This window comes from Macrobrachium rosenbergii, chromosome 21 (genome assembly GCF_040412425.1).
Source record: "Macrobrachium rosenbergii isolate ZJJX-2024 chromosome 21, ASM4041242v1, whole genome shotgun sequence".
Taxonomy (NCBI): Eukaryota; Metazoa; Arthropoda; class Malacostraca; order Decapoda; family Palaemonidae; genus Macrobrachium; species Macrobrachium rosenbergii.
This window is the reverse complement of record NC_089761.1, coordinates 20,122,244-20,145,643: the sequence shown is the minus strand read 5'-3', so window position 1 is coordinate 20,145,643 and position 23,400 is coordinate 20,122,244. Positions and strand designations below refer to the sequence as shown.

The following is a 23,400-nucleotide window of genomic DNA, read 5'->3' as shown; positions in this document are numbered from 1 at the left end:
CTTGTGCAAGCGAATAAAAAAAAGGATAGTTATTTACGCTAGAGTTGAAATCACCGGAGAGAGAGAGAGAGAGAGAGAGAGAGAGAGAGAGAGAGAGAGAGAGAGAGAGAGAGAGAGAGAGTCTAAATTTTAGCACAAATTATGTCGTCAGTAAATTTTATCATTATACTGCGATTTGATCATTATACTACGACACAGTTGATGCAATCATTGCATTCCACAATGAAAAATTGCTTCCATTCTTGTAGCTGCCATTTTCCCTCGTTCACTCATAACACAGTATCATCATTAAATCCTCATTATCATTATCGCTCAACGAAGACTTCGTCATCATCATCATCATCATCAACCGAAAATAATATACGACTGATAGTCGGAAATAGTTATCTACTTCATTTGCCTACAAAGATCGGATAGTTGAGTTATCCTTTAAAAACATTTTCATTAATTTCCAAAGACATGATTACTGGATAATTGCCAGTGATTAATTATTTTCTAAGTCGATTCGTTGTTTCCAGTATTACTTCAGTCCTAACTGTTTACTTTCAGGATTCATTGTGAAACATTACTATAGCATCTTACCCCAAGTGGCTATGGTTTGTTATATGTTTCAGTACGGTTAACTGTTATTGTTTTTTTTTTTTTTACGAATTGAAGAATTTTCCCAAAGCATTACTCCTTATTTGATCCAGGCTTAGGACTGGCATGATTTATGCATACTCGAAATATTTTTAAAGCAATCACTTGTTTTTCAATAAATACGTGTCATACTTTTATTTAAGAATGATAATTTGTATAATCTATATTGGCGCATTTTTCTGTTAACATCAGTGTCTGAGCACGCCACCAAAAATGTTTCTCGTTCTGACGCATGTAAAATAATCGTCTCCTTAAATGTATCTAGTGGACGTTTCTTTCTCTCGTGCTCTACATTTCTCAGAACGCTCCACTAGCCTCCGAAGATGATTTTTCCTCCTGAATAATCGCCTTCATAAGAAAATGATTGTAGCATCTATCGGCTTCGTCATTGTTGTTTGGGCAAGTGCAGAGTCATCGAAGCAAATGACTGTAAAAACGATCTAAATGACGAACCCGGAGATGATAAATAAAAAGAAAAAACAAATGGTCATTTCAATGGGACTCGGCCCCCTCCCCCTCTCTCAGACCTCACCCACCCCTCCACTCCCAAAATCACATCGGTCCTCTCCACCAACCCCCTTACCAACCCCCCACCCGAAAATATGTATCTTGTAATGGTGGTTTAGAATAATATGCATGCTGTGTCGATAAGGGTGAGGATTACGTGAAATGCTCATGGCGTTCTCACCCTTGCGGTTTGCGACTACCGAATATCGTCGTCTTTGTTCCACGGTAGTTAGTAATGATGGTAATAAAAAATATATGAGGGATAAAATTCGCAGTAAAATTATGATAAATTGAGAGAGAGAGAGAGAGAGAGAGAGAGAGAGAGAGAGAGAGAGAGAGAGAGAGAGAGAGAGAGAGAGATGGGGGATGTTTGTTGTCGAAGATGTTGTAAATGAAAAACGAAATGAAAAGAGAGAGAGAGAGAGAGAGAGAGAGAGAGAGAGAGAGAGAGAGTGGAGGGAGGATGTTTGCTGTCAAAGATGATGTAAACGGAAAACGAAGTGAAGAGAGAGAGAGAGAGAGAGAGAGAGAGAGAGAGAGAGAGAGAGAGAGAGAGAGAGAGAAAGAGAGAGAGAATAAAAAAGACTACAAATTGAAAGTAATATGAGATAAGAACGAGACACAGGGAAGGATATCGAAGCCGGTGGAATCTGGAAACAATGTGAATTTACGGAGAGAGAGAGAGAGAGAGAGAGAGAGAGAGAGAGAGAGAGAGAGAGAGAGAGAGAGAGAGAGCTATTCTGAAGATGCTGCAGCCAAATGAAACCGAATTCAAATGAGACACAGTACCTGGATAATCAGCTGAACCATAGGGTCACCAGTGCATTACTAATGATAGTCCTCTCATTTTAATTCCATTTTCATAAACATTAAAAAAGGCAAACTGACCTTCGCATGCAAATTTTGGAGCGTTTTAGGACCCCCTAAAATCCGCGAGGGTTCTGCAGATTCTCCTTCCATTGTTTACTTGGCACAATAGGCTTCGTTTGGTATTCAAATGATACCCAGGGTCACAATTCAAGCCGGTCAGTTTATTTATTGTTTATTTGTTTTGTCTGTTCGCCTCAATTTTTTCGTTCGCACTCGTGGGTTCTATTTTGAGGAAGCTTGTTTGGCAAGTTAATGGCCTTGAGTGTTGTACTGCATAAATGTTTGCGTAATTGGAAGAAAAATAATTAAATGATAAAAGTAAATCACCTCGGGAAATCATCAAAATCTCACTGCAATCTCAGTGCATTGTTGGATTTTAAAACGCTCAGTCTATTCGCTAGCTGCGCGTATTTGAAAACATCTTAATCGACTGCCCATTCATCACGATAGTCGCGTCAGCCAAACAAATATTGATTTATATTATCCGCTATTAATCACGCAATTTCGCCACTGATAACAGGGTTTCCTTCTCCCCAAAACCGCTATCGGAGGCCCGATCGCGATGGAGCGGCCATTCATATGCATATAGTGAGCCAGCGAGCAAGCTGATTTATTAATGGAGCGTTTTGTGCTCTATCTTGCGACGTCTCTTCTTCCCTCGGCATTTGTAAGCGAGTTGCTGCTGCTTTCCTATGCAGTCTCATTAGGGGGATGGTGTTAAATTATAGTCCTGGTGCAGTAGCTACTGCACACACACGCTCACGCCGTGTTTATTGTTTGCGCGTCGTGCTGCTTATTTGTACGCTTTATTTAGGGATCCGTTCCAAACGCCGTGAGGTTTTGTAAGCAAGGCGTATTTCAAGCCTAATTACACGTTTTCATCGTTACGTGTATTTGCCTCAGAGGCTTATCAGCATGATAAGCCTAACTAAGTTTATTCATTTGTTTCTGAAGATCTTCGGTTCACCTCCAAAAGGTCTCTTCTCCCCGAAAAGTTACGTTACTATCTCTCCCAAACTAGTCGCTTGTCTCCTGTCGTGAGGTCACCTATGGTAAAATTTTCCTAAAACTCCATCCTTAAACAAACATATCAAACTAGAAACAAACTCCATTGCTGAAAGTAATAACATTCTGTCAGACTTTTGGAAAACTTATACGTTTCCTCTTTTTCCTTTGTCCTCACGAAGTAAAGTAAACAAATATCAGATCTCCAACCTACAGCATGTCAGGTATAAGGTCTGTAACTCTGCTTCTAAAAAGACAGAATATGGTGAGGAAGTATTGCCTGAACTTTCAATATAAACTGACAAGGAAATATAATTCGGTATTGGAATTGAGATGAGCATTTAAAAGAATCTTATATTATCGGGCATTAATATAAACTTTAGTCTGATGCAGGAATACTGATACAAAAAGCGATACTTTATTTACTTTAGCTCAAGTACGCTACGCGCATGCTCGCTTGATGGCGCGTTGTTCTTGTTCATAGTGCTCAAAAGCAAACGGATGGAACCTCATTTGATGGCAAGTAATAAATTAATTATACATTTCCTGGACCCGAAAGCAATTTAAGTCAGTTTCCAGAAAAATCTGTTGTTTATCTGCTGAACAAAGAAAGAAGGATGATAGTTTATTATTAATATTTCAGTAGCTGAAACCTATTGACATGGAACAAGCACATAGGGGCCATTGACCTGAAACTCAAGCTTCCAAAGGATGTTAGTTTCAGCCTCCCACCACAGACCCCACACTGCAGCCGTAACTGATCTTGATATAGAACCAGTGAATTTTCATTGCCCTGTGGGAGACGCGAACCCGCGACATTTGAGTGGCATGCCAGCGGATCAGGTTGGTGAAAAGAATGTATACGTTGGATGTGTTAGGAGGACAGAAAAGAGGAAGACCTAGGATACGCTGAGAAGATGGAGTGAAAGGAGTTGAAAGCAAGAACTATAATATAACCAAGGACGCACCTGACTACGTAGCCATAGAAGTAAATGGCTCGGCGTGTGGAGGTGGGTTCGATGTGCACCGTATGATCCATCAGTGTTGGCATAAGAAGCGACTATTGTAGGAAGTTTTCTGCGCAGGGCGTTCGTCCACGAACTCGGCAGTTAAGGATTAGATGTTGCAGTTATTATTGTACTTACGTTTTCCCGGAGCCACCCCAGTTACGGAAAACTGCTCTATGTTGATATAAAGAGGTAGGACGATGGAATACAGATGAATTTTAAAGAAGCAAAAAATAACGAAAACATCATTTATGGAATAAAGTTAAAGTTAATTCAGTGAAAGGAAATGATATAAGGATAAAGAAGAATGGTGGAAAAGGAAAGCTACATGAAAAGGAAGATAAATGGAAGGGGTATGAAACAGAGAAAATAAATACAAGGTAAAATAGGCAAAGATTAATAAAAAGAATTCGTATGATAAATTCCGATTAAACAGATATCGGTATGGTAAGAGGAACTTCATTATGTTTATGTCAAAATATATTTCATACTCTTTTAGTTAGAGCGAATATTTTCAAAATTGAAAGTAGTTGAATAATTGGTGGTTACGCCCCATTTCAACAAATTTTTAAAAAGCCAGCAAATGTTTTATTTCATTTAAATTATTCATATGGTACGTAAAGTGAATAAATTAGAAACGTCAGCTAATGATAAACATACATATTGTACAGCAGAGTCCTTAGAGGAGAAAATTATTTTAATAAATGATAAATGAACAGACATTCCAATTCGTTTAAATGAAATCCGAAGAAGCAAAAACCAAAATAAAGAAAAACAATAAATTTAATCTCATTTGAATGAATTACAAGGACTAGGTCTCTTCATCAGAAAGATAGATAAGGAAATGCTACAAGAAGAAAAAGGAGAAGAAAACGTAATAAAAGTGGAAATGGCATAAGAGCGAAGACATAACGGAGAGGGCAGAAGTACTTGACAATTTTAAATAAGTAAAAAATGCGCCGACATTTCTTCGATGAAATATAGTTTTATGTACAGCGTATAATGCTGTATGACACTCTCACCCACGCCCCATGAAACTCTCAGCCGCGGCCCATTAAACTTTCAGCCACAACCCGGTGGTGGCCTGTGTTGTTGGCACCTATAGCGGTGCCAGATGCATGATCATGACTAACTTTAAAAGATAAAATCAAAACTACTGAGGCTAGGGGCAGCAATCTGGTGTATTTGATGATTGGAGGGTGGGCGACCAACATACCGATTTGCAGCCTTCTAGCCTCAGCAGTTTTTAAGATCTGAGGGCGGACAGTAAAAGTGCGTACGGACAAACAGCCATCTCCATAGTTCTCTTTTACAGAAAACCAAAAGAGAGCAGTAGTTTTTAAGATCTGAGGGAGGACAGAAAAAGTGCGGACGGACAGACAAATAGCCATCTCAGTAGTTTTCTTTTACAGAAAACTAAAAGGTATTGCATTACGCACGTTTTGTTTTGAATTCCAGAAAAGAAAAAGGGAACTGAATCGGATACCAAATTATTCAACATGATAGAAAAGAATATTAATTCTCGGACTTGATAAGAGATAGTGTAATTACAGCAAACAAAACACGCGATGAAGTAAATCTGTCATTTATATACATAGTGAGTACATTAATATGGAAAATACAAAACTATCGAAATATACGCACGAGACACACATGAAGAGAAACAGAAGCGTAATTATCGTAGGTAAGTCAGAATTGAAGTGATACGTACTTGTGAATAACAGTAACTAAAATAAGATAAATACACACACACACACACTATATATATATATATATATATATATATATATATATATATATATATATATATATATATATATATATATATATATATAGTATATATATATATAAGAATACCAACTATAAAGTACAGTATATTAACAAAGTAGCTAAAGTGCAGGAGCGTGACACTATACTGTATTGTTACACCATATCACAATATATTAAACGTACGAAGAATAAAATTAGTCATAATAAAGCAAAACTCAAAACGTAACGAACTACAATAGAGAGAGAGAGAGAGAGAGAGAGAGAGAGAGAGAGAGAGAGAGAGAGAGAGGCAGGATTCATTTCCACATACCTGTTGGATGTGATTAGCGGTCTGAGGGGTAAAAGTGAGATGGCTCGTTTGCGGTTTCGGGGATGTGGTACTTATACGCCGTTACGCACTTAATGAGATGTATTAACAATGGGATGAAATACGAGAAGGTGGAAGAAAAGAAACGCTGAGCAGGAAGAGAAACTATATATATACATATATATATATATATATATATATATATATATATATATATGCATATATATATAATTTATATATATATGCATATATATATGTATGTATATGTATATATATATATATATATATATATATATATATATATATATATATATATATATAATCACCACAGGTGAAAAAGTAAGAGACTGGATTTAGAATAAAATCTAAACAGGTCACGGGTCCGGTGTGATGAGCAAATCACGTGTTAATGCTACCATAATTATATCATATATATATATATATATATATATATATATATATATATATATATATATATATATATATATATATATATATATATATCGCCTCCAACGTCCAGCTACACGGAGGACCTTCACTCATGTCTGTACTGTGCTTTATCTTCCACAAATCTCCAATCACAAATCTCTACTCTTACCCAGGCTCCCGTCTAATAGTTTTCATCCATAAAGATGTGGATCTTCCAAGTCCTCTGGTGCCCAAAGGAGCCAAGCTAAAGGCCGCCACTAACGTTCAGGTATACCTGCTCAGTTATGGCTGTGCAGGCAACTCTGAACGTTAGTGGGTTCAGTTTTGCCTGGACAGGCCGACTGTGCAGGCATAACTGTGCAGGTACAACTGAAGGTTAGTGGGTTCAGTTTTGCCTGCACAGGCCGACTGTGCAGGCATAATTGTGTAGGTATAACTGAACGTTGGTGGTTTCAGTTTTGCCTGCACAGGCCGACTGTGCAGGCATAATTGTATAGGTATAACTGAACGTTAGTGGGTTCAGTTTTGCCTGGACAGGCCGACTGTGCAGGCATAACTGTGCAGGTATAACTGAAGGTTAGTGGGTTCAGTTTGCCTGCACAGGCCGACTGTGCAGGCATAACTGCGTAGGTATAACAGAACGTCAGTGGCGGCCTCAACACTGTCACGTGCCATTTCGCATGTCTCCCGAGGGGTGGCGCGAAGGGCATGCCTGTTTACCCACATCTCCATTCACTATTTTCTCAATGAACGTACAGAAATCTTCCGCTTGTCTCTCTTGTTTGTGATCATTTCTGTATCCTCTCAGATCATTATATATATATATATATATATATATATATATATATATATATATATATATATATATATATATATATATATATAGTAGTAGTATATATATATATATATATATATATATATATATATATATATATAAATATATATATATATATATATATATATTATATACATATGTATGTGTATACATACATATTATATGTTATATATATATATATATATATATATATATACATAGCATATATATATATATATATATATGTATACATGTATATATATATATATATATATATATATATATATGTATATATATGATGATAGTTATGTATTAGTTAACAAAAGATAGAATTAGAAAATATAATATTCTATGGAAGGCTGCCAAACAGAGAGAGTAGTGCAGTTGGTGTAAATTAGAGGGTTCAGAGAGAGAGAGAGTTCGCACAAAAAAATCACGAAGAATATTTAGTAACTCTGAGAACACGATTGTTTTTCCCACACTTCCACAAACACAAAAGGCAAAAACCTCACGCAAAACATCAGAATTCTCACACCATCAACTCCTACACTGGGCTTCTCATAAATTCACTCTAAATCTTGAGCAGGTTTTTTCTCTCACTGATTACTTTAACACATTCACTACATTCCTTGTCTTTTTTAGGTCTGAATTGCCTCTGATTTTATCAGTATTAATCTCCCTTAATTATTATCATCATCATCATGATAATTATCATCATTATCATCATCGTCATCCTCTTCCTCCCTCCCTCATTCTCAGTCCCCCGATCACATTAACTCCCGACGGAACTTAGCGGCGACTTTCCTGCCGCAGAGGGAAGATCCAAATCACTTCCTGTCCGTCATTTGCTGAGAGAGAGAGAGAGAGAGAGAGAGAGAGAGAGAGAGAGAGAGAGAGAGATTGACTTTGACTTCGAAAATCAAATTCGCGACCGGAAGTGATGCGGACGTTGCAAAGGATATCAATAAGCTTCATTGCAAGGTTTGTGATAAGATGAATGGGACCGTCAGAGAGAATGAGACGGAAAATTCTTTCAAGAAATTCTTTCGTCTTACAGAGATGGATATTGCGTAGGATTCCCCCAAATGTATGAGCTTAAAGTATAAGTTAAGTATGGTAAGTTGAAAGGAATATAGGTAAATATATGCATTGTGATGCAAAGATTGACTGAATTGGAGATGATTTGCATGTGAAAACAGTGAAAATGCGCCGAAGTTTCTTCATGCACCGAGTTTTCTGTACATCGTATAATCAAGGCCACCGGAAATGATCATCTTAAGGTGGTCCGGTGTAATGCTGTGTGAGCCAAGCCCCATGAAACTTAACCACGGCCCGGTTGTGGCTCTAATATGTCAAGCTGGAAGCACGATTATGGCTAACTTTAACCTTAAATAAAATAGAAACTAGAGAGGATAGAGGGCTGCAAGTTCTTCTTCCTCAGCTCTTCTTTTCGTCATGTGCTCCTCCTCCTCATCTTCATTATCTTTCCTTACAATATTCCTCAGTCAGTTTCTTCACTTGGTCGCCCTCCCCGCATTCATTCATTTTTTTTTATCCTGCAGCTCCGTTTGTTCACTTGCTCCTCCTCCTCATATTCATTGCCTTCTGCTTCTTCTCCTTCTCACCTATTGCTCATTCCTCGGTTTCTTCACTTGCCCCTCCTCCTCATTTTCATCACCGTCTCCTTCCTCCAGCAGCCGCAGTCTCACATAGTTTTCTGCAAGATTAAGCAACCGTGAATCCTATTCACCGTAGTCTCAAGTTGTTCTTCTTCCTCCCCTTCCGTTTATTTCTCCTTCGTTTATTTCCGTTGCCTTCTCCTTCTGTTCCCCCTTTAGCTTCGTTGTTACCACCATGTTCACCATCATCACCATCATCATCATCATCATCATCAACATTGTATTTTATTCCGTAAGATTCACATATATCTGTGGCATTTATCTTCATTATTTGAATTGTTGATATGATAATAATAATAATAATAATAATAATGATAATAATAATAATAATTATTATTATTATTATTATTATTATTATTATTATTATTATATTTAAATACTACTAACAATAATAATAATAATAATAATGATAATAGATATTATTATTATTATTATTATTATTATTATTATTATTATTATTATTATTATTATTATTATTATTATTATTCAAAAGATCCAGGTCCTAATCCATCAGAAGCCTAATTAGTTTCTTTATATGCCACAGACAGACAGACAGACAGACAGACAGACAGACAGACAGACAGACAGACAGACAGACAGACAGACAGACAGACAGACAGACAGACAGACAGACAGACAGACAGACAGACAGACAGACAGACAGACATGGCTGAATCCATCAGGTATGCGTGATTTTGGGGAAGGCAAACTTACAGACAAAGATGAACTCATCAAATATGCGTAATTTATTCCTGTCAGTATCATTCTTTACTTTAGCATTACGTGCGGACACGTGTCTGCCTGTGAATGTTTTTCTTTCCATAACTAGAACGTAAATTCACCATCATTCATTTTGATTTAAACATGCTTGCTTTTTACTTGTAAATTTGTGTTCTCATTCATGGTAGGAACTGAACCTTCTCTTAGACCACTGGTTCTTAACCAGGGGTGCGAAGCCGGTTCTTAAGGGGTGCGAGGATGCCTATAAATAATTAAAACAAAATATATTTTTATATGCGCATGTTATTTTCTCTGCAAAAAAAAAAATAAAAAATAAAATAATAATAATAATAATAATAATAATAATAATAATAATAATAATAAATTTTATTTCTTTTTTAGCAATGCAGGGGGTGCGAGAGCTGACTGCTGATTTGAAAGGGGAGCATGCATTGAAAAAGGTTAAGAACCACTGTCTTAGACGATTAACTGGTAAGATGCAGAAAACGTTTGTCGTTGGTTTACTTGTAATACTTTTATTTCCACGGTTTACGAATTTCCAATACATTATTTAGGGTGGGGTTGAATGGAGAAAAGCTTGGCATAGCCATATTATTATTATTATTATTATTATTATTATTATTATTATTATTATTATTATTATTATTATTATTATTTACCTGTTGTTGATACCTTGTTTTTTATTGTTATCATTATCGTAATCACCGATTCTTTTGTTGCATATGAAGATGACTGATTTTTTTACCTTTTTATTTTTTAATCTTTCTTGATTTCCTGCCGCTGTATATAAAATAAAATGGGCTTAAATTCTGATATAGGTTTGAGAAGTAAGACTAACGATAACAGTAAGGATGAAAATGGAAATTAAGTTACCGATATGAAATGAATTTAAAGATATGAAGAATCACGATGATAAACGGAAAAGCATTCATATTGACCAAGAAAAGTATTCAGGTGGTGAAGAAGAAGGAAAAAGAACAAAAGCATTATAAGGCATAATCTGACCTGTTTTCACGCACCATCTCATTTCGACTGCAACGCGCGCTCACGTAATGATCACAACACGCTATCACGCGGAATTAGCTCACATCACACCAGCGTCTGCGATTTTCTCTCCGCCCGCTTGACCTTCCGTCGCAATCTACAAGTACAATCGATAACAGGCCGTTGATGGAGCGGATTGCTGTGCGTAATCATTACTCTGTGGCCGAGATTTCCTCGTTTGGTTTGAATACAGCGGCAGGGTTTGTACTCGCAATTCAAATGGCTTTCGCGTGCTTTAAAGAATTTTTGTTTAGCTTCCTAGGAATTTTACGATGTTTATTTTAACAAACTGAAGTAGTTTTCAAATGTTACCAACCAGATTCGTTTTTTTTATAACAACTATGATGGTCAGTGTTGTGGTAGATAACTAGATGGTTAAACGATACGATTTCTGCTCAGCTTTCAAGTAGCCTGAAGATACTTTTTCAAAACTGAGTATATTATTACAAATCATGTTAGCTTTTAAGGACTCACAATATTCAGCGTCGTCGAAGATAATTAGACATTTCAAACGGAAACGCAGATATGCAGAGGAACCTTCGGTCTTTTTTCCCCTTGGAAAAAAAAAGCAGCAACGTTGAAACGAGCAAGGTACATTGAAAAAAGAAATGAAAGAAAAAAAATAGGGCGAAGACAAAGGAAGATATAAAAGACCGTCTACCGCGACAGGCCAATACCACCTTTAACAGCTAGTTAGCATAGAGTCGTGAATGGCTTGGCAGGAGGCCCTCTTTAAAAAAAGGCCCCAAGACGGTAAATTACCGATACAAACGATATAGGAGTGGCTCCGGCCGCTCATAACAGAGGGCCAGGGGAAAACGGCTCGCCGAAATCTGATAATGTCCCCAATATTTATGTCTCTCTGGGGCCACAGTCGCTGATGTATCGGAACGGTGGATGGTGGGTAGGGAGGAGAGGGGTGGAGGGGAGGGATGTACCCCTGGAGTTTATTTAGCTTAGAGGGTGTAGGGTTGGGGAAGGAGGTGCCGGTCTCATTGGGCGGGTTAGGGAGCAGGGTGTGGGTTTAATGACTTGGGTGTTGGGGTGGGGGGAGACGTTTCTCATACGGTGGGCGTTGGGAAGGGTATCATGGATATCAGAGGTGGGGTGGGATGTCAGGTGTAGGTCAGTCGCGGGAAGGAGGAGGGGTGAGAGATTGAGTGAGGGGTTCTGGTATGGATCTTATGGTATGGTGCTAGAGGATGGGTATGGGGGCGGGGCGGGTATGAGTAGGATCCTGAGGGATTGGGATGGAAGGGGTTGCTGCTAAGATTGTGGGTGGTGGGGCAGCTTTGCAACAGTCCGGACTGGAAAGAGAATTATTGCATTTTCTAAAGAGAGCAAAAGGGTTGGAATGCTTTCATGATTTTTAGAGAGAACAATGCGCCTTACGCAGTGTAGTGTCTGGGTATATACATGCCCATATGCGGAATTTGCATGAATACGAAAGGAAACTGGGGAAGAGAGATAGAGAGAGAGAGAGATAGTATTTCATGTTTGGTTTCACGTTTTTAAAATCTCGAGGAATTTAAAGTGCCGCAAATGATAATGAGGAACTTGGAAAGAATGAAAATGATTTGAATAAATAAATAAATAAATAGATAAATGATTGAATGAACTGAAGTGCCGCAAATGATAATGAGGAACTTGGAAAGAATAAAAATATGGTTAAATAAATAAATAAATAAATAAATAGACAAATAAATGATTGAATGAACAAATAAATACAACTAAAAAAGTGAACGAATCAAATATAGGAAAGTGTAGCTAAAATATATATAAAGATAATTTAGAAGAAAGTTGAAGCTAGCGAATAAGTAAAAGCGCGTAAAATTTCATCACCCAAATCTAACAGCCGGGCAGGCCATTAGATGAAAAGCGACCCGTACATAAACGAACTGAACTACGTCTAACGAGATAGCTTATCTGTGATTAACGTCCGCCTCGTTGGCCGAAGACAGCCCCGTTGATCGGCAGAGTTGAGGAAAGAGTTGCCATAAAAAATGCATTGTGTGAGGCAGCAGTTAAGTATTATTTTTAGTTTATACCTGGTTTTCCACTTTCATTTTGTGACCGAAATAGATATGGATATGTATACAACTGAATAGCATGCCTTCGTGATTGAAAAGGTTATGGATGTGTATGCTGATCAATTATTTCTGATATCTTTTGGTTCTCTCAAGACAAATGTATGAGGATGACAGTAAAATGTAAGGCGAAAGAAAATAGTTTTAGGACTAAAACACTGTATATCAAGAGCAAGGCAAAACAAATGCAAATATATAATACCAAAGACTTATAATAATGTTAATAATAATTGCAGTAGTACTAGATGTTGACCAATGTTGACATTTTTAACAAACTTTAGGCATATAGTGCTAAAGGCACTGGGTCACATCGATGCCCAAAAAGCCCAGTAAAGTAACTTTGTAAAGATTTCATAAATAGAACAAAAATTAATCCTACTTGTTAAATTGATTTCACCAGTATGATTCAAAATATAAGTCGACGATATAACATGAAACTTAGTGCGTAGGAGAATCTTATTATGCACTAAAGCTATCAAACACTAACTCAAAAACGAAGAAAACTGTATAATGCTGTATGAGCCGCGGCCCATGAAAGTTTCAGCCACGGCCCTGTGGTGTCCTGTCGTATAGCGTTGCGAGACGCACGATTATGGCTAACTTTAACTTATATAAATAGGGCGTGGAGGCCAGAGGGGCTGCAATTTGCAAGGTTTGATGATCGGAGGTGATGATCAACACACACTAATGCAGGCAGCACTTAGCTCAGTAGTTTTTAAGATCTGAGGTCTACAGAAAAAATGCGGACGAAAAAGTGCGGACAGGAAAAAGTGCGGACGGACAGACAAAGCTATTTATCTCAGTAATTTTTCTTTGTTGCGGAAAACTAAAAAGGAGGCAAAATGGAGAAGATGAAGAGCTTAAAGAAGCCAAAAGATTGATAATTTAGGAGGAAAGGTTGGAAATATAGAAAACGAAAAAGATAAGCTGGATGAAGATTTGCATGGAACGAATGAGAGATAGCAAGGGAAAGCCCAGTCGGCGATTGGAATCAGTATTCAAGCCTTCCATTCTCGGAAACCGGAACAGAAGAGAAGCAGGAGTGAGATAAGAAATATGAGAACAGGTAAAAAAAGGTACAGTAAAATGACTAATAAAGTATGGGAAATGGTCAATAAAGAGCAACAGTTGCTCAATAAGTTTAATTCTTAAAGGACTGAAGTTAAAGAGTTAGACTGAAAACATCGCCGAAAAATATAATGAGTCTAGATAAGGAATAAGTCAGTAGGAATAAAATTAACGAACAGAAGGAGAGATGGCAACCGTGAAAGAATCAGCTGATCAGTAGATGAGAAGGAATCTCCTAATCATCAATGAATGATATCTTGTTCAAAGACAGGAATGAATAAAGTTACTGGTTCTACTAGACATTGAAAGGTGATTTTCGGTCTATCACAGTAAATTTCAATGTTTGTTGCTTTGGTATATTTTATATTGCTGCTTAGAAACGTCAAGGCACAGGTGTTCCAAAAATATAAATATCTGTTGACAGTTTATCAATAATATTACGAAAATGGTATAAAGATAGTGTTACCTAGCTTGCACACACACACTGACACAACCTCGCTTACTTTCTCGCTTCGTCAGTGTGAGTGCCAGGGGAGCGAGCGCGTGTATACATTTTATATATATATATATATATATATATATATATATATATATATATATATATATATATATATATATATATATATATATATGTATTTAAGACGTTTTCTCGTGTGCATGATTTTGTAAAATAAATTTAAATTACGAAATAAAGCCCATTGAAAACTATATGCATGTTTGTGTGTGTATAATCACATCTTGATTCTTCATGAAAACAGTAGTTCATTATGCATTCTTATAATAAATGTGTACGTATACTACATATGACACCGATTCCTGCCTCATACCAAAGAAATTGTAACTTGAACATCCATGGATCTGTATACTGAAAGCTCTTTCTTAATCAGTTATTTAGTTATTTTTAAAAGAACGAAGAATAACAGTTCTGTTACATAACAATTATGTTATGTAAAATCTCTCTCTCTCTCTCTCTCTCTCTCTCTCTCTCTCTCTCTCTCTCTCTCTCTCTCTCTCTCTCTGTTTTATGAAACCGTCCTCTTTTAACGTAGTATCATAACAATTTAGCTGAAGTGAAGGGACAATTTTTCTTCCAGTCATGTTATTATCATATTTAAGCAAGATCACTAAAAAGCATTAACGTTTTTGTCGTTGTTATTATCGTAGTTGCTGTAAGGGATATTACGCTGCCTCCTTCAGTAACCACTATCAATACCGTCCCCTAACTAAGCAAGTATATAAAGAACAGCCCACAGAAAGCTGCCCCCCTTGAAACCGGCCATTTAACAAATGGCTTCATTAATCTGTTTGGAATAAAAAGCAAGGCAGACAAGGGGAGCCCAAAGCCAGCAATTATTTTATTTTGCCGTAAATTTTACCCCCGCAGTTGATGAAAGATAAAAAAATAAAGGAATAAAAATGGGAATTTATCTCCCGGTCGTATTTCTGCATAAAGCTTTTACAGGTTCGTTTGGGTAATTACAGAGGTCCCCTGCCTCTAACTGCCAATTAAAAAGCCTTCTTCTTAGCTAGTTGGCTCCGGGTGCACCGTAAATATTGTCTCGGGATTTTACTCGAACGGCCGAAAAACTTACAAGGTGCTTTTGGAGTGTTGCGTGCTTGGATATATTGCTCAAGTACATAAAGTTTCATTTTCCTCACCGTCACTTTCTCGTCCTCTCATTCACGCATGCGCTCACACACACACACACATACACACACACACAAGCAAGAAGCATATTCGTATACGCAAATAAGAAAGATTGTATCATATCCCTTATCCCCAAGCCCCTCTTGTCTCTAGACTCATTAAATATACATATTCATTTAATAGAACATATAATGACAAAATTCTTCATTCACGAAAAAAAGTCTTTTTGCTTGTGTGACATCATGAGAATTGAAGAGAGAGAGAGAGAGAGAGAGAGAGAGAGAGAGAGAGAGAGAGAGAGAGAGAGAGAGAGAGAGAGAGAGAGAGAGAGAGTCAAGTCACAAACTGTCGTAAATGAATCCAGCCTTTGAAAAGTAGTTCTAAACCTACCTATGACAGCAACGAGTCAGGTAATGAAATGAAGTTAAGCATATTTAGAAACACAACTCAACCTGAATTAGGTTAAATACAACTTTGGGAGGAAAGAGGAATTTGAGGTAGGGAGGATTTTTATGGGGGTAGGAGAATGGGGTGGGGTTGGTTTGGGTGGGGAGGTTCGTACTAGGTTCGAGATGGGTTGGGGTTAGGGTGAGAAGCCATGAGTTCTCTTCTCAGACGATGGTCAGCAAGCCTGTCAGAAATAGGGCCTTTTAATGATACGCCTCGCTGGCATGTTTGTTGCCTTAGAAATCAAGATATATTGCTCTCTCTCTCTCTCTCTCTCTCTCTCTCTCTCTCTCTCTCTCTCTCTCTCTCTCTCTCCCGTTCCTAAGGTGACCTTGGAAATTGAGATGATTTAGTGTTCGGGGTATTTCTGATGATACGGTTAGATCAAAGCCCTTTTGATAGAAGAAACCCTGCTATATTTCAGAGGGGATTATGCCATATACGGTATACGTTTTCTCCTGTTAGTTTCTATCGTGATTTGTTAGCTAACCTCTGATTTGGGGAGCGTGGATACCGCCTCAGTTTCTATATAGCTACCTTGCAATGCTTGGAAAATTTGCAGCACATTATTAAAGATGAACCCTGTATCTAAAGTATTTTATTTACACATGCGCACACGTACACGATCACATATTGTGGTCGATAATAATCACGTACGCATCTGGTAAAAAGTGACCAGCCGATTCTAAATATGCCATCATATATTTGCTATGACTAAAATCGTACAAAACCCATCAGAAATTAAGCACCACGAAATCGCACAACGATGCTCGTGTGGGGAGGAGAGGTGACAACGAGCCAAGTCATCAACCTTCAAATCGTGAAGAGAGAGAGAGAGAGAGAACACGTAAACAATAGCTGTAGGGAAGACAGGAGGACTCTAAGAGCCAGATCTCCTGCTAAAATAGAGGAAAAAGAAGACTGCAACGGTTGGTTGATCGCTACCACAGTGTAGGACTTGCGCTGTCAGTCAGGTACTAAAGTCATTGCCTATTTTTTTTTGTTCATTTTTGGGCTTGCACGAGCCTGCTTTGTCTACTAAAACACCACTCGTCAGTTTCAATGACGAGGGAGAGAGGGAGGGGGATGTTGAATCCCGTATTCTGTTTGGCTATCGTCAGGCGCTATATTGCTTTTACGATTCATTTACATCTTAATAATTTTTCTTAAAAAATTGTGACCGTGGTGGTGATTTTAACGCTCTGGTAAAATTCAATGTTAAAGTTACTTTTCTTATTCAGTGAAATCTACAGTCTACTTTTGTTTCATATGAAGAACTTTGGTATCAGCCTTCACCGAACAACAAAATGCTTGGTACATATTGTCGAACTATGAAACTTAACCCTAATGGATCATCACATTTCTTTCTGCAATTTCGCCCGTTTCAGACTTTCGGTCAGATTCGTGAACCTAAATTGTTGCTATCGGTCAAAGGAAAAATATGCAGCGTTAAAATTATAGACTATTAGATGAAGTAAGCCACACCCATTTGAGAGAGAGAGAGAGAGAGAGAGAGAGAGAGAGAGAGAGAGAGAGAGAGAGAGAGAGAGAGAGAGAGAGAGAGAGAGAGAGAGAGAGATTAGTTGGACTCGGACCACATCATCTTATAACCGAGAAAACTTTTGTGCTTCAAAAGAATTCGTTAAGAAAACGGGATTTTGAGAATTGCTTCTAAGAAAACGACACTGGATTTAATGGGAAACAAAAGAAGATTTGGTCTGCCAGCCGTGTAATTTTTTTTTTTTTTTTTTTTTTTACGGAAAAGTCTTGAATGAGAGGTCTAGAATACCTTATTTCGTTGGTATGGTTTCTATGAACAGCTTATAGAAACACAATAAAGGATCTACTTCGTTAGATCTGAAAACATCGTTATCTCTATTAGGCCGAGACGAACGTTAATTGCAGTTAAAAGTTAGCGTTTCACGTTGAGGATAATTATAATGAACTGGAACATTAATTTTCCGCTATCTTGTCATAATTTCGGTTCATTGAACCTCAAATTTCATTATCCAAATTCCGTACGTACGCATATCAAGCCGTCTTTTTTCATGATTCTGAATTAATTTGAAAATTCTAATGGCAAATACTTGTTGATAATTTTGCATTTTTCATGTTTTTAAAAAAACAGATTGTTTATTAACCTGTTTCGATATATAATCTTATTTTATACTATTGATAAAATAGTATAAATATAGTACATTTTGTTTGAATGTTGAGTTGAGCACTTCGCCAAAGATTTCGTTCACTGGTAAAATAGATTACCAGGAATAGTACAAAATATAGAAGTGCTCGAAATATATAGTTGTAACGTTCAAAAGTGTTTTATGGGCCTTTTTTATTCTTGTATAATTATAATACTATGGTATTACAGTAAAGACATTCATATATATATATATATATATATATATATATATATATATATATATATATATATAGTGTCTGTGCATACGTACATATACGGTATATTTAAAATGTGTATATCTGTATATCAACTGACTTACTGGTACCATATCACACTTTCTTAACCAGTCTCAATATCTTACTTGTGTGTATTTATATATAATATAATATACTGTAAAAAGAAAAAAAATAAAAGGCAATAGATCGATTTGCAAGCGCTGGGTCTTTTTTTCATACCTTTCTCAACTATTTTATTTCTTATTTTTCCTCTCTCTTTTCTCTCTCTTCTCTCAGTATCTATCTTTCTGAGTGAGATTTTATTTTGACGATTTCTGTTTGGCATGATTTCTATTGCTTGGTTAACTTTAGTTTTTATGTTCCTTTTTTACTTTATATTATTATGTATTTTAAAGTTTTGTCAATTATATATAACTGTTTAATACTTGATTTAGCAATCGGTATAGTTTCTTACTGTTTTTTTTATTTTTGTAATTCCATAGATAAGACCCTGATGATGGGAAAAGTTACGTATTCTATGAAAGCTCGGCTGTGCCTCTGTTAATTTCTAAGAAATAATAATGTCTGAATTTAACTAATGTCTCTGGCTATCCTGTTCTCCGTATATATATATATATATATATATATATATATATATATAGTATATATATATATATATATATATATATATATATATATATATATTATATATATATATATATATTTGTGTGTGTAAGGTGGTAACTGTCTTATCATGATGAGAGAAATTTTTTGCAGTGATCACAATATATAAATTATCACTTGATCTTTAATAAACTGTCGATGATAAAAATAACGGGAAGCTATTATCGCAGTTATTAGCAGAGAACAGATAGACAAGACAGATTTCTACTTAACTTTCCTCTGTAAGACTGAATTCTCAAGCTTGTTAAATGAGAAGAATATATATATAATAATAAACAATAATAATGAGCAAACGAAGAGGCATTTACCTGGCAGCACACGCTTGGACTTCATCAAATCATTGATACGCATCAGGTGTTTATCCAATTGGCAAAGGTTAATGTTAATTATGATTTATTCTAATATTCATATTATAAAAGCTTTTTCAAACTAATAAATATATGGAATAAAAAAAGAAGTACTATCCGAACGATATATTTCGTAAAGTTATGCAATGTATTATATCGTGTTAGTATACTGTAAATGAGTTTCCTTTCACGCGATAAACACTTTTAGAGAGTAAAATAATGAATCCATCCTTTTATAAATATGTATACTGGCGGCGTATAGCTTTTTCTCGCGTCCTGAAAACGTAACAGCCACTCGAGATAAGGAACAAGGAAGCATGATGATTATTAATTGAAGGTGTTGATTATCAGCTATTGCATTTATATATAAAACAATTACTGCATAGTACTACTGCATAATCTGTGTTTACTCATAATGTCATAGATTTACATTGGCTACACCATTTTCTCCTTTTTATGTTTTGGCCGCTTCTTTTTTATGCATTAATCTAGTTGGCTGTTAATTATCCATTTTTGTTCGTTTGCAGTGTTAACAGTATTGGTGACTCAGACCCCCAGGAAATGTTCAGAATGTTCATAACCATCGTTTCCTCTAAAAATTCTGTATGTTACAGAAAATTCTTTGTGTACTGAAAATCAACCAAGTGACTGAAGTGAGAACCCCTTACAGAGTTCAGGCTAGGTTCAGGCCACTAGAAGAACCAAAAAGTTATGACAAAGGTTTTACTATGCAGTGGAGGCTCCTGATTGGAGTAGAGGAAATCTACGTCACAGAACTTGCCATTGACCCATTGTCAGTCACCGACTCACTGTCACTGATCGTCCAATCATTCCAATGTGATATTCCAGTGTTAGAAGGTTCGAACCGTTTCGATGTTATCACTACTAAAGGCCGTTATTTACAGCTCCAAGGTATTTTTATTATTTTTGGAGAGTATATGATAACATTTCAGAAATTATGATTCGAAGTTTTTAGGTATGCTATTTATGGTTTCCTCTATTTGTAATTGTAACTTGTAAGGACCATCGTACAGGATCTTGGTATACCCTTCCTTACCGGGCCCTATGTAAATATCGTGTACTTGAATTTTCGATAATCATTTTGAAGGCTAATTAATTCCAGTTTTAGGGCTGTTGTACTTAGCCTAGTAGGTTAACGTAACTGGTAACAAGAAAGGAGCTTTGATAGTTTTGTAAGTACGCACGGCAGTGGTTGTGCCTGGTAAATATTTCAAATTTTTTTTTTTTACACGCCGCCATATGTTAGGTTAGGTTGGTTACATCTGGTTAGGTCAGGACCTGGCACTAAAGGAAAAGTTTGTCTTGTTTGTATTCGTCCGCCAGTTTCCTAGTGGAACCTACACCACAATCTTGGCCACCTAAACTGTAGGCGCTCCTTGTGGGCACCACATCGTAGCCTTGCATGCAAGAATGCATAGTTGTTTACGGTTATCGTATATTGAATTCCTGGAAAACATACGAAATGTGTATTTTTCTCAATTTTTTTTTATGTTTTATGCAATTTTTTGAAAATTACCCCTTGCTTATATCTAGCCAATACTGTGCTGTATTAGGGTACCCCATCGGAAAACCAGGGTTTTTGGGTGGTAACCAGTTGGGTGCTATAAATCAAGTAAAATACCGGGTTTACATCCCAATGTATCCTATTTAACCCAACATGATGTATCTAAGTAGGGTTTTGCATTCTGTGAAAATTGCTTAAAAATACATTTGAAGGAACTCATATGTTTATTGCTACAGTATATAGCACGAAGGAAAGGGTAATAAATGGGATACATTCTAACCTAACCTAACCTAACATAGGGTACCAGGTCTGACTTGAATCCAAATACTTATTCTTGCCTTAGCAATGTAAATCATAATGAAAGACTTAAGGATGCAACTAACCAAAGCAATGGTGCTGGATGCTACTTGACCTACCATGCTGTAAAAGGTGAATTACTGGGATGCTTTCTAACCCAACACAGGTTACAGGGCCCTAACCTAATTGGCTACTCCTGGATCCCCAATTTGCTCTGTACTGTACTTAACTTTAGTTTTAGTTTGGTGGTATAGGGCTATGGTCCACCAGTGGTTATGTACGTGTAATAATTGTCCATAGGTATACATCTGTGGCATTCAGTGAAATTGAATGCAGTAGTTTGTATTTATAACAGTAAGTTGGAAAATGTATGCAATAGTTTCAGTAGTTTACAAGTAAGGTTCACCTTATCATTGGCTATTCCCAGACCTTGATTGATACCCAGGACAGATGAAGGTATGATGTTTAGAGCCAAAGCCAGGTACTATGGTTTTTAAACCTATGTGAAGATATAAATAATATCAATGTCATAAAGTAAAATTTAATGTGTTCTACGGAAAATTAACGCAGGACGCCCTCTTCAGTACCAGTCCCTCAGGGATGAGCTCAAAAACAAACAAAAGATGGTTCATTTCTCAAATTCTCTCCTTAAGTTTTCAAGTTATCTCACTTGTACCGCAGTATAACTCCCTTATCTATATTGTTGAGTCAAACAGTTAGTGAGCAATAAGTGATATCTCTATTGAAGACCTTTTTCTTCTCTAACAAGATATTGTTACAGATGCAAACTACAGTATTTGCTGTTTTGGTTTTTGTATTTTTTATTCTGTGATATTGTCCCTTGACAAATTTTGTGTTGCCCTCTAGCAGTTTTCCAGCACTGTGAAAGGACTTCAGAGGACAATTATTGTCAGTTTATGGTGTCGTCATTTGCTATATTACGGTAATTAATCTGATGTAGATCCGCTTTTGATTTCACCTTTTGAGGAATCATTCCAAGCTGTCTTCTTCAGTGATGGCCTTGCCATCTTGATCTGTTGTGTGTTGGTTTGTTCTCTACTACATTACCCTACACCTGAATAAGATTTGTTTAAGGATTATTTGAATAGACATTTTATTTCTTTACTTATATGTTATCCAGATTTGTATGAATGTCAAAAATACATGTATTAAAGGGAAAAACAGAGCTCTCAGCCTTATCCTAATCTCTTGAGGTAGCATCTAGCCTATGTGGTAGTAAATTTTCTGACTATTCAGATTTGTTTTTAGTGCATTACTGGCCATTCAAACAACATAACTTACCACCCTATTGTTTGGCAAATCTGGGAATGGTAATGTTGGCTAGCATCAAAATTTCAATCCGTCCAGTTCTGCTGAGTTCCTGCTCACATAGTTATCCAAAGTCATCAACTTGATGACCGAGAAGCAAGAGATGTGATTACAAGAGACATCATTACATTCCACCACATTCCTCATACTGAGGTTATTTGATCATGCTGTAAGGGTAAATTGGTTTTCCCCAACATTGACCAACAATATAAAGTACAAAAAACAAGGTAACATATTGATCATTGGCCATCAAGCTATCACCCTAATTACAAAAGAGAATTTATCTTATTCTGACTAAGAATTGGTCATACTCGATTTACACACTGGTTCCTTTTGGAGGGGGCCCCTGCACCATTCTGTGTGCACTGTGATTTTCCTCTCACAGTTGAACATATGTTAGCTGTGAACAGGCTGTAGCTCGGCAAAGCCATGGACTGGTTGGCAAAGTATTGGAGACCTACTAGATCCTCATGTTGACTCCCATAAATTCATGGGATATGTGCATGCCATAGGTTTTAGTTTTTTGTAAAACTATTGTGCTGGCTTTGTATGTCTGTCAGCACTTTTTTTTCTGTTCGCACTCAGATCTTAAAAACTACTGAGGCTAGAGGGCTGCAAATGTTATGTTGATCATCCACCCTCCGATCATCAAATACAGTATACCAAATTGCAGCCCTGTAGCCTCAGTAGTTTTTATTTGATTTAAGGTTAAAGTTAGCGATAATCGTGCTCCTGGCAACAGCATTAGATAGGCCACCA

General features: G+C 36.7%; 1 long non-coding RNA gene across 5 annotated transcripts in view; it reads left to right on the top strand.

Annotated features, from left to right (window-relative positions):
* Positions 1 to 23,400, top strand: part of LOC136849771 (uncharacterized) — a 99,046-nt gene that overhangs the window by 69,323 nt on the left and 6,323 nt on the right. For 3 of the 5 annotated variants that reach the window (XR_010856419.1, XR_010856415.1, XR_010856417.1), the window contains exon 2: positions 10,150 to 10,239. This is a non-coding gene — a long non-coding RNA (uncharacterized lncRNA). Of the gene's footprint in view, positions 1 to 10,149; positions 10,240 to 20,036; positions 20,403 to 23,400 lie in introns of those variants that run through there. The other 2 variants (XR_010856418.1, XR_010856416.1) reach the window with 2 other exon arrangements.